This window comes from Crinia signifera, chromosome 4, assembly GCF_055691185.1.
Source record: "Crinia signifera chromosome 4, ASM5569118v1, whole genome shotgun sequence".
Lineage (NCBI taxonomy): Eukaryota > Metazoa > Chordata > Amphibia > Anura > Myobatrachidae > Crinia > Crinia signifera.
Window position 1 is genome coordinate 278287828 of NC_139220.1, and position 15798 is coordinate 278303625.

General features: G+C 46.2%; 1 protein-coding gene across 3 annotated transcripts in view; it reads right to left on the reverse strand.

The window, feature by feature from the left end:
• Positions 1 to 14877, reverse strand: part of ZMIZ2 (zinc finger MIZ-type containing 2) — a 47925-nt gene extending 33048 nt beyond the window's left edge. The window contains exon 1 of one of the 3 annotated variants that reach the window (XM_083184706.1): positions 14725 to 14877. The gene's annotated coding sequence lies outside the window, so the exon portion shown is untranslated. Of the gene's footprint in view, positions 1 to 14347; positions 14592 to 14661 lie in introns of those variants that run through there. The other 2 variants (XM_083184708.1, XM_083184705.1) reach the window with 2 other exon arrangements.
• Between the last annotated feature and the right edge of the window lie 921 nt (positions 14878 to 15798).

The window sequence follows — 15798 nt, forward strand, 5'->3', positions numbered from 1 at the left end:
GATCAATTCAATTGTTTCTCTGATCAAGTGCCATAGGTTTATACAAAGAGGGGTACAGTCCTGGTTAGGGCACCCAAACCACAGACCTCACAAATTTTATACCCCAATAGGGTATACACCAGGAAACAGATGTGGTATGTTGACATTCATCAAGTAGACAGTGATGACATATGAGCTTGTTAGAATATCGACAATGTCCTGGTGGCCAAGTGGTCATTTACCTGTTCCTGGGCTAGATTCTCTAAGCGTCAAAAGTGATAATATGGAGAGTGATAAACAGCCAGTCAATCAGCTCCTACCTGCCATGTTACAGACTGTATTTGAAAAATGTCAGGCAGGAGCTGATTGGAGAGTGATAAACAGCCAGCCATTTTATCACTTTTGAAGCTTAGAGAATCTTGCCCCCCTGACTGCTGCAGCGGCTTTACTGCAGCTTCTGGGTCAGAAATCTGCTGCTCCAGCATTCCAGTGAGTATTTCTCCCCTAACCCTCTGTCTAGTGCTGAATACTAACATTACCCACACGCAGCCTAAACTCCCGCTATACTATACCCCATTTTAAGAATGTTGTCATCACAACATAGAACAAAGCGGGGATACTTCCTGGCAACACAATATGGGCTAAAGCCACTAGCCCTGAGATAGAACACCTAATTGGAGATGTATTAAGTCGTAAGGCGAGATTTAGCCAACCTTGGAGAGAGAAAGGGGTCCATGTACTAATCATTGGAGAGAGAAAGTACCAACAAGCTCCTGTCATTTTTCAAACAGCCTGTAACAGCAGTTAGGAGCAGATTGGCTAGTACTTTATTCGGTACTCTTTACCTAGCACGGCGCCCATCGCGGGCATTGAATGCACTAAAAAAAAAAATCGGGTGCGTCGCGACCGACGCGATTTCCCATAGGGACCAATGTTAAATTTCTCAATTGACCCGATTTTTCTGTTCAATGCCTCAATTGACACGATTTTTCCATAGGAATCAATGTTAAATGGCCCACATAGGCCAAATAGCCACCCTGAAGTGTGAAATGGCCCCCACAATTGTTAACGCCACCCCACGATCAACGTTAACCCGAAGCGTGGCGAGCGCAGCGTCCTACGACCTTTTCATACCCCCACTATCCACGTCGGCGTGGAGTTGAGAATAGAATAGTGTCCGCTCGCCCGAAGCGTGGCGAGCGGACGCGGATACCTTCACAGGTAAACGCGTCCCTTCGCGGGCTTCACAGGTATCCTCGTCCCCTCGCGGGGCTCGCCACGCTTCGGGCTCGGTGGCTCGCCACACTATTCTATTCTCAACTCCACGCCGACGTGGATAGTGGGGGTATGAAAAGGTCGTAGGACGCGTTGACGTTGATCGTGGGGTGGCGTTAACAATTGTGGGGGCCATTTCACACTTCAGGGTGCCTATTTGGCCTCTGTGGGCCATTTAACATTGTTTCCTATGGAAAAATCGTGTCAATTGAGGCATTGAACAGTAAAATCGGGTCAATTGAGAAATTTAACATTGTTCCCTATGGAAAATCGGTCGCACCCGATTTTTAGTGCATTCAATGGTCGCGATGCCCACGATTTTTTTACCTACGATGCCCACGATCAAAATCGTGGGCGCCGTGCTAGGTAAAAAGTACCCTTTATTCTCCTACGCATAGTCGAGACCCCAAACTACCAACCAATCAGTTTCCCTCTTTACAGACTGTGCTAGAAAAATTACATTAGAAGCGGATTGGTTTGTACTTTTTCTGTGTATTTTGTAAGTTCACCCCATTGGAGAGAGTTCAAGTGGAGTAACTGCCCAGAGAAACCAACCCACTTCTGTCATTTCATAGACTGTGCTACATAAATGACGAACACATGGATTTCTTGGTTTGGGAAACTACTCCACTCTACCCAGGGGCAGATACATCCCCCTTTAGAGCAGATGGCAGAGAACCATCCGCTGTGGCCACACAACAACAACTATGGTGGCAACTCAACTGTTCTGTGCCATGCAAAGCAGCTAAACCCTTCAAAAAGTAGTTGTTAGGGCACACAAACAACAGACTTCATGGCCTATCTTCTTGTGCCACAGGAGGCTGCAAGAAGAAAATGTCACCACCCCATCTCTTCCTCATATACACACATACCTTGAAGTTAACCGGTTTCTAACTAGATCAACAAAAGGGGAAAATAATTGAATCACCTACTATATGCCACAGAAACCACAATAAATTACAATTTAATCCATACAGGTCTTATATATAGTTTGAAATGCACTATAATGAATTTGTTAAGAAAAACCTTTATCTCCTCAATATATGCACAAAAATTCCACTTCAGACTTTTCGCTGATTTAGGATGTGGCGTGTACATAAAAAGACTGCACAGCTGTAAAAATCTCCATTTTATAACCATTACAGAATAAGTAGCAAAGTAATCATACATTGCTCACAAGGTGCATAATATAAACTATTTGCTGATATAAAAAAAAAAAAAATCACAACCTTTCCAAGCCCATGGAATTTACTAAACAACTTATTATTCTTACAGAACAGTTTCATTTAAGAATCTACAGCAGACTTATTTTGATCACCACCCACATTACATGTTCCTGTAGACAAAAAGTAATATTTGCAATGTAAAATGACTCTAAATATAGGTTTATTTTCTCTTCTAGTTGCGTTTCCCTTTTAAGGCCTGTAGAATGTGTTTTTGTGTGTGTCCCTTATTAAGCCAGAGATGTGCCAATACCACACAGCAACAAGTGCACAGCATTCCAACTCCCCTGCACCGAGCACAGGATATCCGCTCAGGCGCTGGGTGGGAGGAACTATAAGCTCTGTGACACTGTAGTATACTAATACCCCTTTCACATTGCACCCAATTACCAGGTTCATGCCAGTTTGACCCTGTAATTGGTGCAATGTGAAAGGGATTACGGGGTCCACAAACTAGTAGCAAACACAGCAATACTCCCCCGCGCACCCTGATGACATCATTGCCTGTTCGCTGAAGTAATCTGAACAGACCAAAATGCAGGGTCGTGCCAGGACTGAACCATTTCAAAGTCCCAGCGAAACTCTGCATTTTGTGGTCTGAAAGGGGTATTACGTAATAGTACTTATAGAAACAGCATATGCTGGATACCCTCTACCTGTTTAATGCTGTGCTGAAATTATTACACTGGTACTTAGAATACACGAGTTTCTAATGGACAAGACCATATGCACTGCAGGTGGGGCTGATGTAACATGTGCAGAGAGTTAGATTTGGGTGTTTTATTGTTTCTGTGCAGGGTAAATACTGGCTGCTTTATTTTTACACTGCAATATAGATATCAGTTTGAAGTACACCCCCCCCCCCACCCCAATCTAACTATCTCTGCACATGTAACATTTGCCCCCACCCCCTGCATTGCACATGGTTTTGTCCATTAGAGAGTGATTGTGCCTTTCTGTGTGAATCAGAATAATCCACCTTTTATCCACCTTCTGCTGCAAAGTGCAGTCATCCCTAGGGATGGCCATCGACTATCGATGTTCCCAAAACATCGATGGTTGAGACCTAGTGCTCGATGTTTTGGGCATCGATAGTGGATGGTCGAATAGTTTTATGCCATCGATGGATGGCTTCCGATGGTAAAAGTTGTGGGCGCATGCGCACTGCGTGCGTAGCGTCATTGCTGCGGGCGGCCCGCCCCGCCGGAAGGTGCGCGCATGTGCAAAAGAAACTTAAACTGGATTGATGGCAAAAGTTTCTTCTGCACATGCGCGCGGATCACGGCCGAGCAGGCTGCCCGCGGCGACCCGTCCCGTTGCTCTGCGCATGCGCGGCTAAGCGATGGCAGGAACCATCGAAGGTGTGAGGTAGAATGGTTTATAGCCACCCATGGTTCCTGCTCCAGAAGCCATCGATGGCAACCATCGATGGGGGATGTGCTGATGGCCATCCCTATCAGTAGTTCTCAAACTCCATCCTCAGGACCCCAGACAGCTGTTTCCAAGCAGTCGCACAGGTGTATTCATTACGCACTGTTACATTCCAAAATATCCACAGGTGGAGCCAATTGGTAAATGTGTGATTCATGAGGCAGATTTATTAAGCCAGTGAAGTGATAAAGTGGCTGGTGATAACGCACCAGACCATAAGCTCCTAAAGAGGCCTACACACGTGAAGATTTGCTGAGCGTCCTGAACTAGGCAGCATAAGCTGGGTATACACCCAAAGATTCTGTCCAATCTGTCTGGTGGGAACAAATATCTGCTGAACCCAGCTTAACTCTCCAGCTGTTGTAGAACTACAAAAACCAAGCATGCCACCAAGCTGTTTGAACTGTATCCTGAGGCATGTGAAGTCTTGCCAAACAGATTTCCCAGCATAATAAAATGGGCATCAATAATTGTGCAGAGAACAAAGCATCCGTAACACGCTGGGTACACATTACAAGATATGTGTAGCCAGCAATGTCATTTACGACGGGACCTGGCATCGGCATGTGCAGCCACACTTGCCGATGCCAGGCACGATGTGCAATGGTGGCATGGATTTAGTGCGGGGCCATGACACAGTCTACAGCATGGCTCGCGCTAGTGATGACCTCCATTATCCTGCATGTACAGGCGACAGAACATCACTAACGACATGCGTGGGAAAGTTGATCATTAACTATATATTACACGATATGGATGTATACGTTGATATCATGCATATAGTTATTTTATCGTCTCATGTGTACGCATCTACAGAGATAGTCAGGTCTTTCCGGTGACTTTTATGTGCTGTGTTTTAAGCACTGGTTGAGTCGGAAATGCTTGGAAGCAGAAGGATTTTAGAATTTTCCCCTTATTTTAGAATGTTTGCATACCATGAAGCAATATCATGGGGATAGCTAAACCGATATGCATTTGTTTCATATACACCTTGTACACGTAGTCTAAAGGTAATTTTATAATATATAGGGCGGTATTCTCTAAGAAATGCGGCTGCACATCGCCGGCATTCGCATAGTTAATAATCGCATATGTTAGTGCATATGCGATTATTACCTATGCGAATGCCGGCGATATGCAGCCGCATTTATTAGAGAATCCCGCCCTATTTACATACCTCCCAACATGACCCTCTCCAGGACGGACACAATGCTCTGTTTCTGGACTTCCCTGGTAATGTATGATTGCCATCACCTGTGTTGAAGCACCTTTCTTATTAATTAACATGTTCAACACAGGTGCTGGCAATCATACATTAGAGGAAAGTCCAGAAGCAGAGCATTGTGTCCCTCCTGGAAAGGGTCATGTTGGGAGGTATGTATATATTATAAAATTACCTTTAGGCTACGTGTGATTATTAAGGCAAAGGACCGCTCCTGCGATAAGAGCGGTCCTTTGCGGTGTGGCCGGCGACGTGCAGCGGGTCCCCCCTCTCTCCCTGGACCCGTACCCGGCTCCGCTTCCTCCTCCCTGCACCCGGAAGAGGTGCAGGGAGGACGAGATCACTTGTCTGGGCAGCACAGCAGGTGGCTGCCCGAACACAGGTGGGTGGGTGTGTGTGTGTGTGTGTGTGTGTGTGTGTGTGTGTGTGTGTGTGTGTGTGTGTGTGTGTGTGTGTGTGTGTGTGTGTGTGTGTGTGTGTGTGTGTGTGGGGGGGCAGCACAGATCGGCAGGGGGCGTGCAGGGGACGCGAAGGGAAGCCCATAGGGGTACTCCATCTAGAACTGGCGTAACCCGCCGCAGCGAAGCCCCAGCTGCGGGGCTTTGCTGCATATGAGAATGCGGTAACATACCCCAGCTCAAATGACAAAACTGACGGCTGACAAGCATTACATAATAATAATAATAATAATAATAATAATAATAATAATAATAATAAAGCACTTTTCTCCCAGTAGGACTCTAATGGTGTGTACACACCGGAGATGTGCTGTGCGATGCGATCAGATCGCATCGCACGGCCTGCATGCAATGGCATACAATTTTGACTATATAGTGCAGATCTGCACTATATAGTCAAGGCAGCCAAGAGTTTCTGATGTGCATCGGGATCGCATGCGATTCTGACTATATAGACTATATAGTCAGAATCGCAGGGTGATTTGGTGTGTACACACCAAAAGTCTTTACAGCTCAAAATACAAAACAAGCTTAACAGTAGATGTCAATGAAATGCTTGAGTAAATAAGTATGTCTTTAGTCTATTCTACAGTGGTGGCTTCTCCCACTGTGCGAGGAAGAGAGAGTGATAGATTTACTGGTACTTCTTTACTTTCACGGCGCCAGCATGGCGCCGCGCTACTTCCGGGTTACGCTCGCCACAAACTAAGTAAAATAAACGAAGTTAACGCCATGCCAACATGGATAGTTCATACCTCCACTATCCATGTTGGCATGGAGTTGATTTTAATAAGCGTAGCAAGCCACCGAGCCCGCAGCGTGGGCGAGCCCCGCAAGCGCGCGGCGCCATGCTGGCGCCGTGAAAGTAAAGAAGTACCGATTTATTAAGTGACGATCAGGGAAATATGCGCTATCCCGTGCCTTATGGCAGGGGATAGCGCTTCCCCTGATCTATGACACCCTTACGTGCGGCGGTGTGGGGCAGGAGGCATAGCGCAGCTACAATATTTTGTGTTGCGCACCTGCCTCCTGCCTGATTTATGAACGGCTGACCATTCCGCTGCCTGCAGCTATCGACTTCGACAGCTGCAGGCGGCGATGTCCTATGCCTACAACAGGGACAGCGCTGTCCCTGCTGCTGGCTCTGAGCTGCGCTGGGGATATCGCATGAGAAGCAAGATCCCGCGCATGCGCAGTCCAGCCGGCCGGGGAGAAGCAGACAGCGCGTCAGTGTTAACTGACGCAATGACAGCTGAAGGAGGCATCGCCGGAGGGGGGAGTTAGCGCTCCACCGCTTCGCCGGCAAGATCTTAGTAGATCTTGTCGCTCTCCCCTCCTGCTTCGCCTTGCTACTGAGGCGAAGCAGGAAGTGTTATAGCGTCGCTTTTAGCACCGCTATAATAAATCTACCCCAGAGTTCCATAGAGTTAAAGCAGCAAAGTTGAAAGCTCGACCCCCATATGAATTCAGGGAGATTCTGGGTACTGTTAGTAATCCTTCAGTGGATCGTAGTAATAGAGTAGGAGAGTAAGGGATCAGCAGCTGCTGCAGGTACCTTGGGCCTTGGTCATGTAGGGCCTTGAAAGTGAGTAAGCCAATCTTCAAAACAATTCTCCATTTTACAGGTAGCCAGTGAAGGGAGTAGAGAATGGGAGTTATGTGGCTGGAGCGGGGCTGGTTAGTTAATAGTCTGGTGGCTGCATTTTGTACCAGCTGCAAGCGGTGCAATTCTTTTGCTGGAAGACCCAGGTAGAGAGCATTACAGTAGTCTAGTCGTGATGATATAAATGCATGTATGACTTTAGGCAGGTCTTCTGAAGGAATTAAGTGCTTGATTCTGGCTATGTTTCTCAGATCAAAGAATGAGGATTTGATTGTGGCCGACACCTGATGTTTAAGTGTCAGGCCACTATCCAGGACAACACCAAGATTCCGCACATGATCAGAGTTTTTTTAGTGCTGTGCCCCCAGCGTAAGACAGTTGGCTATGCTGCCGTCTTGTCCTGTGATTTATCATCAGGACTTCTGTTTTATCTGGGTTGAGTCTTAGCCAACTTGCACTCATCCACTCCTGGAGCTCAGCTAGGCAGCCATTTAAGGTTGTTATTGTGTTATCGGTGCCTGGAGCAAAGGACAGGTACAGTTGTGTATCCTCTGCATAGCAGTGGTAGACCAGGCCATGACGTCTGATTAGGTCACCCAGTGGAAGCATGTATACTACAAAAAGCATGGGAGATAATATAGAACCCTGTGGGACACCACAAGACAACGGCACTGGTGGCGAAGAGTATACTCCCGATGAAACTCTGACCTGCCAGCAAGAAATTATTTGAACCAGCTAAGGACTGTGCCACCCAGACCACAGAAATTCTTCAGGCGCTCAATTAGAATCCCATGGTCAACTGTGTCAAATGCTGCAGAGAGGTCCAGAAGGATTAGGATTGAACAGTCTCCTCTATCCCTTGCATTTAGAAGATCATTGAGCACACATACCAGAGCTGTTTCTGTGCTATGTCTTCTCCTGAATCCTGACTGGAATGGATCATAAATGTCATGGGTTGAAAGGTGGGTCTCTAGTTGAGTTGCAACCACTTTCTCAATAACCTTTCCTAGAAAAGGAAGATTTGATACTGGTAGGTATTTGGTCATGCAGTCAGGGTCTAAATTAGATATTTTAAGAAGTGTTCTGACTATTGCTTCCTTTAGTGGTTCGGGAAACGCCTGTCTGCAAAGACCAATAAACTATTTTTGCGAATGCAAGGCCGATTATTTCCATACACCCTAAAAGAAGCTTGGATGGGGCAGGGTCCAGATCACAGGAGGAGGGACGCAACAGTCAGGAAATTCCAGCAATGTATTGTACATCCACTTGGTCAAAGATGTCCCATGAAGGCAGGTGTCTTACACTGGGCAGGCTTGGTATGTTGGTACTCCTTTGGGTTCACTGTGGGGATTTCAGCCTGGATGATAGATACTTTATCTGCAAAGAATTTAGCAAACTCATTGCTAAAGTTCTACCACCAGCAAAGCTCTGGAGAACCGCTCAGGCTCTAAATGTTAGAGGTGAGTAGGCCATGAAACAGTGGCTTGTCTCTGTCCCAAATGCTCTGTGTGCTTGTCAGGTGGTAGGAGACCAACAATTGTGTGAGGAATAACTGGAGTATCTTTAATCAGCACAAGTATTGACCACGATGAAACGGCTGAAGACATCCTTTAAAACAGCGAAAACCATTGTTCCCAAGGTCACAGAGAACATTTTACCAACAGTGCTGTCTCGGTCCCTTGATGCCAGATACAGTGCATAACCCATTGCCGATGTCCAGCCAAAAACTTCTGGTTACAGGATACTGAAATAATCTGGTTAGAGATGAAAAGATTCTGGGTTCCCTGTCAGAAGACAAACGTGGACCATGTGCATTTATTTCTGGATTCCCCTCGATGTGTTGCTCAGGACTGGACAATGGCTTTGGCGGTATTGCACTTGCTGTTGCTCAGTAGGCAGCAGTCCTATACGACCTCTACGTGTAATCAGTGTTTGTTGTCCTGCTGAAACTTGAATACATTATTTCCAAGGATACTTCAGGGAAGCGTTCATTGCTTACGCAAACTGGAAGGTTTCATAAAGGATGTCAAGGTTCAGCAGATTCTTGAGGAAGCTCAGCCTTAACAGGCAGGTAACTAATACAATTATCATACATTGAGTCCTTTATTTATCCTACACAATACTCTTCTGACAAAGCTTTGTTATGGTGATGAAGCCCAGTCTACCTGACGAAACTACGGATCATTAAATGTACGTTTATTCATAATGGATACAGTGAACCCATCTTTCAGGATATCCAGCAAGGGGACTGACTGTTGTAGATCAATATAAAGAACACAAACTCTGATATCCCTATCTTACTCTGAAACAGGAAATTCTTTAGATTCCTGGCTCTGGGAAGACACTTCCAACACACAGCCTCCCTTCTCTATGGATACAGATCAGAGAAGAAGCATTACAAAAGCAGACGGGTGGACAGACCTAAAACGTTATTCCCCAAGCCATCCTATTAACGGGGCACCATTAGGTAACTATAACCACAGATGCCTACGGATCAGGCTGGGAACCTTTGGTGACCGACAGCTAAACAGGACTCAGAAGACCCAGTTCAGAAACTGACAGTTCCGCTGACAGTTGTATGTCTGGAGGTGTGCAATCAATCTGCAAAAATAATTATACCCAGTTCCCTAGAGGCTCCATACATAAAGCAACACGGAGACACCCTTTGCAGAAACCATGTTTTACAGGCTGAGGTTTACCTGAGACCATGGACAGCTGCTGACATTCCAGAATCATCCAACATTCTCCCAAGAGAACTGGTCCCGAGTTAGAACAGGCGTCATAAATGTTATAGCCATGTGGAAAGAATACCCGGATCAAGCCTGATGGAGACCGCAATCAATGCTAGATGCCTAATGTTTGCTGCAGGAGCTGCCCTTACAGACTTCTATCCCACGGAACTTCAGTGGATCATAATGGAAGTACATGTAGTCCCTTCTGATTCAGATATACTGCTACCAAGGGCATCATGATTTAAAAAAATAAAAAAAAACTCAGAATCCCACTGCTTTTGTATATTTGATAATACCATCATATTGGTATGGAAAAGAAGAGACACAGGGGTCTCTCAGGAAGCAATAGCAACACCTTAAAAAATTACATTAAAGCTATTTTATGAAAGTAATGTAGAAATAAGACATTTACATGCTGATGCTCACCGAAAGTTTTCAAGGCCAAAGACATCTGGTCATCGTGGTCAAAACATTGACTCCCTTGTGTCCAGGCACGGACTATGGCTACCTTGACATTTTTTAACAGGTTCCTATGCTACTGCTTAACTGGAAAAGGTTTTCCTTTGGGTCAATATCACAGATGGTCAGACACTCCAACAACATTTGTCTCAACATTACAGCCCCTACCATTGTCAGTCTCCTAGATAGAAGACATTGTGAACTTTACATTGGAGGACCCATGTAGTAGAGTTGCTGCCTGTCCCCCATGCCATGTGCGATTAAGTCAACACAGTTCTCAAACTAGGTAATTTGTGAACTATCTGCCACCACCTCCTGGTTTTCTGCATTTGGTGGCATTTCTTGGAGCCATATGCAAGGGCTTGTCTTGAAAAAGACCACAAATTCCCAGGCATTAACACCTTTAGAATCGACAAATACCCTTCCCTATTAGGCTGCCATTCTGTCTCTGCTCTTCTGTTCCCATTCCAAGGACAGGGGTACCCACTGCAGTGATCAGGTCCAGGAACATAAATAGGGTAAGTGGGATGCAAAATCCTTTCATACACACGGATCATTTTGTGTATGTTCCCAAATATATTGTTTCTGTTCTCTTTACTTCCAGGCTTGCCATAAATGACAGTAGCTGCATACTCAATGTGCTCAGCAAGAGACCGCTGCAAATTAAATTACCTTAGCTTGGGGGGAGCTACAAATTGCTCGGCATTAGAAGTCAATTCTAGTTATAATTAATTTGGGAAGGGATCAATTTAGTCAAATCCAGAATTTGATAAAACACGGACAAGGCAGTACCCAGGTGATCCACAGCTTCTGACCCAGCAGAGATCCAAGTTCATGTTAATCGCTCTACCAACGTGGTTTTTTTATTACATCATTAACAAAAAAAAAAAAAAAAAAAAAAAAAAAAAAAAAAATCGCTCACAAGGGGTGAATCACTTTTCATAGTAGGAGACTATGGAAAGTGGTTCATTTGGCTGGGAATGCTGGCCACACAGACCAACTTTCCTCCAACTAGGATGGAATAAAAATATGGTACTGGATGGGAGCAAATAGAATATTTTCTATATGAAATTTGCTCACAAAATCTGGAAAAGGACCAAACCTGTCTCTCAGACACAGTACTGTAGTTGAACCTGTTTGAGTTAAACAATTTAACTGAATGTTTTTGTCCATTTTCCTGGGTTTGTGAGCACACTACTGATTTTCCTTTGCTCCCATACAGTACCAGATTTTTATTCCATCCAAGCAACTAGTTGGATGAAAGTTGGTCTAATGTGTGGCCAGCATAAAACAGCCTGACGGCAGCAATGATGATGCAGGAGAGCGCATTCGTGCTCATTGCCCAGCCATACAACAGATTGAGCTGAAAACACCAAAAGCAAGCTACTTTCAGCTGAAAATCACAGTGCGTATGGGCCAGTACATTTAGGACTACACAGCCACCAAAGTAGTGTCAGACTGAAACATCTGCATAAGCCAAGTCCAGGGCAGGTCAGCAGTCTAGGCAAAACTCCAACCTAATGACCCCTAACACCCACTTTCCAGACCCTTAAGTGAAAATGGGGAGGTGGAATCTGAGAAATTCCACTGTCACCACCTGCATTAAGAACAAGGATGTCTTCCTGATAGACCAGGCATGTCCAAACTATGGAACTCCAGCTGTTGTGAAACTACAAGTACCAGCATGCCTTGCCATAGTTTTGCATTCCCTAACAGCAAAACTGTGGCAACGCATGATGGGATTTGTAGTTTCACGACAGCTGGAGGGCCATAGTTTGGACATGCATGTCATAGACCTTCATAGTTTTGTGATCTGCAGACTCTGCAGCCACCCCCTTCCCCCCACCAAATCCCTCCTCCCAAAGCAGCTGCCTAACGGTAGTGCTGACCCTGGTTAAGTCCTAGAGCCAGATGCACTAAGCTTCAAAAGTGATAAAATGGAGAGTGATAAACAGCCAGCCAATCAGCTCCTACCTGCCATGTCACAGACTGTGGCCCTTATTCTAAATCGGACGGTACGGCCCGCGTGCGGCCGTACCGCCGATGTTTTTGTTCTGCACATGCGCAGAGGTCATTCTGCGCATGTGCAGCCCCCTTCGCCGCAGACGGATTTCGTCCGCCGCAAAGGGGACGTATAGGGGCGTGAGGGGCTTCAGCCCCTCATTACCCTATGTGTACGCCCCGCGTTTCATGGGCGTTCCCATGCAAACGCGGGGCGTGTGCATGGTAATGAGGGCATGACGCCCTCATTACCATGACATGGGGGCGGAAAGCTGACGTCGCCGGATGTCAGCTTTCAGCCCCCTTTCAAGCTCCCACACGGACGATTGTCCGTGTGGTCTGAGCTTGCGGGAGCTGCCGCGGCGTGCGGGCCTGCCTTCGATGGTCGTCGACCATCGAAGGCAGGGGGCAGCTCCCACCATGGTGGAGGCGTAGCCTCCACCATTTTTGTGCGGATCGCCAGCCGTCCGTGTACGGACGGCCGTGGCGATCCGTCGGGTGGGCGGCCCTTGGTTTGTGCGGTCGGAGCCCCGTGTGCGGCTCTGACCGCACCAACCAGAATAAGGGCCTGTGTTTGAAAAATATCAGGCAGGAGCTGATTGGCTGGCTGTTTATCACTCTCCATTTTATCACTTTTGAAGCTTAGTGCATCTGGCCCCTAGTCCAGTGTTTCCCAAACTGTGTGCAGTGGCTCCCTGGGGTGCCTTGGGTTGGTGGTCCAGGACCAATTCAAATTATTTATGGACAAAACCAGTGCTAGTGGCTGCCAAAAATAAAATGTGTACAAACAGAAGCAAATCATGACCTTTACCACATAACTGCACCTAAGAAGCACATATAAACACAAACTACTTAATTTTATATATTGGGGGGGGGGGGGGCCTAGGGGTGCCGTGGAAAAATTCTGATACTCTAGGGTGCCGTAATTTGAAAAAGATTGGGAACCCCTATCCTAGTCAATACTTTACATGACACTTATAATGTGTACACACGGTGAGATGCGATGCCATACAATTTTGACTATAGTGCAGATCTGCACTATATAGTCAAGGCAGCCAAGACTTTCTGCCGTGCGACATGGGAGCGCGCATCGGGATCGCAAGGGTTAAAACCCTTGTGATCTGCGTGCGATACCGATTCGACTGACTATATATAGTGAGAATCGCAGAATGATTGTACCCATGTGTAGAATGGCATTAATATACATAGAGAAACAAAAATAAAAATAGAAAACAAAATCACATTACAGAAGTAGGCTAAGATAATACTGAAAAATAATAATAGCAATATTAAAAACCATCCCAGCAACACAGAGATAAATCCTGGGCAACAAATAACCTTAGATTATAGGTCAGGCCACAAAACCACAAACCAATGTAGAGCTAAATCAATGTCTCTTACCTTGCCCAATTCAGAACCAGCTTTTGTATTATTAAACTTGCCCATCTGAGGCTAAACTAGAGTATTCCCTTGGCTATAGACTCTATACAGCCTTTATAGTCGTTTCAGTTATACAGCCGAGCCCTAGACACAACCAGATCTTTCCAATAAGAACATACAGTACCCAAGACTCAGATTGCTTGGCCATTCAAACAGTCTCCAAAGCCCGATATTCATTTTACCAGAAGTAAAAGACAAGAGCTGATTCCCCACTGTGCCCACAGCCCTACTGCAACTTCCAAGACACAAAAGGCAAAAACAGGTTCTTCTCATGGCATGAGAGGCCCAAGGCACAGCCAGATAATCACATGTGCCAATAGGCACATCCAGAACATCACATGGCTACATACCATGCACCCTTGTCAATCAAGAACCTATCCTAGGCAAAGCCAAGCCACACTGCGGCTGGCTATACAACCCTACAGATTAAAGCAACACAATGAACAAATCATTCCATGATGTACACAATGAAGAAAATAAATAAATAATATATCAGACATATGAGAGCAGCTATGCATTCCTACCTTGCCCAGGAAGCTGTGTCGGGCTGTGGCTCTAGATGCAATCTCACCTCCCCATGCTGCTACCCTTAGCTCTGAGTGGGGGTACTGAGGGGCCTCTGCCCCAGTATAGAGCAGGCAGGAACTGGGAGAGGGAAGACACAGGAGGAGGGGGAATGAGGGGGGCAGGGAGGAAGGTTGCAGAGCATGCAGCACAGCAGACACACAAGGAAGTGGGGAAGGTGCAGTGCACGCAGCCAGGGTGCAGCGCAAGGAGTGGGGGGAGGGGCAAGGGGGACGTGCTAGACCAGTGACAATAAGGAGCGGAGAGAAGATACCTTCCCGGCCAGCTCACATCACCACCACCACCATAGGCTCCATGCTCCAGCTTGGGCACCCACCTCCTCCTATCGCTCTGCTGCTCCGACTTCGCTATCCGCTGCTACAGACGCTCTCCTATTGCACAATGCTGCCTACTCATTAATATTCAAGAGCTTCCTTCTTCTCCCAGGGTTCCGGGTCACGCCCCCTGTCCGGTAATACCGCCCCCTTTCTCCCAGCGGCAGCGCAGATCTCGCTAGGCCAAAACAGAGGAGCGCCGAGTGCAAGGAGCTGGAAATGTGCTGGGGGATGGGGGATGTGTTGTATCGCTAGTCAGAGGCAGAGCAGGGTTAACCCCTTCGCTGCAGGCAATAATTCCTGCGATGCTGAAAACGTGTGTTCCCCTAACTGAGCTCATCACTGTAGGCATAGCATGTAGTGAAACCATCCAGATGCAGTAGTCACTGTATCACCACACACGTATATTAAGATAGATAGATAGATAGATAGATAGATGATTCTTTCTGAAGAAGGGCAGGTCCAAATTTACAGCATGACATCTGCTCTTACAGCTGCTGTTGACCTTTAAATCCCAGTTGACAGGGCATCCTGGTACTTGTAGTCCCACAGCAGCTGTTTGCTTATATCTGATGGGTAGCACAGAAAAATAAATGGGGGTACATTTACTAAGAGGGCAGTTCTATTGAAGATGGTATGCTACTTGTATAAAGATTTTACTTATTTATTTAGCACCTTCTGGAAGAAAATAGATACAATCTGATTGGTTGCTAAGAGCAACATGGAATCTCATGGGCCATACACATGTAGCGGTATTCAGGCATTTTCTGAGCAATTTTACATTACTTCACTAATTCGCTCAGAAAATGCCAGAAAATCGCTGTGTGTGTAGACCACACAGTGATTTAAATGTGTGGCCCCCGCAGGTCTGCACACAGGTTATTAATCAGTAGGGGCCAGTGTTCTCAACGGAGAACACGGACCCTGGCACTTCGCTGAGCATTACTCAGAACGCTCTCCCTACACACATTGGTACGTGTGTACTGCGGCCCATTAGTAAATTGACCCCATTGTGTGTTGCCTGATGTGTACCTTTATGCTGATTCAATAGAAATGTTAATTGGCCTTGTGCTGAA